Source organism: Cicer arietinum, chromosome 4 (genome assembly GCF_000331145.2).
Source record: "Cicer arietinum cultivar CDC Frontier isolate Library 1 chromosome 4, Cicar.CDCFrontier_v2.0, whole genome shotgun sequence".
Taxonomy (NCBI): Eukaryota; Viridiplantae; Streptophyta; class Magnoliopsida; order Fabales; family Fabaceae; genus Cicer; species Cicer arietinum.
In genome coordinates, this window is record NC_021163.2 from 45,167,508 (window position 1) to 45,167,992 (window position 485).

Genomic DNA, 485 nt, shown 5'->3' on the forward strand with positions numbered 1-485 from the left:
TTGGGTTTCTATTCTTGAAGCCAAAGAAAGAAAAGAAAGCAAAACCAATGAAAGAAGAAAATGGGGAGAAGAGGAATGTTGCGAGGCAGAGGAAGAAGAAGACGTAATGTTTGTTTTCTTTTCCTTTTCCTTCCTTCTAATTTCCTTTTCTTTCTTTTCTATCTCCTTTCTTTTTCCCTCCAAACAACCATATATATATATATATATACATATATATATATATACATATATATTAATTATAACTTAACAAATATCTAGATATTTATTAAAATTACCATTTCAGTCATAACAGATTAAATTCTTCGTAAAAGATTCACCGCAGTTAATTTAATTTATTCATCGACGAGTAATTCTAATCGGCATCAAAATATCTTTTTGATCATATAAACTCCAAAATATTAATAACTTTGGCTAAAAAGCCTCTGAGCCAATATCCAAAATACACAAAAATACATAAAGTATACTTTAAAATTATGGGTCTTACA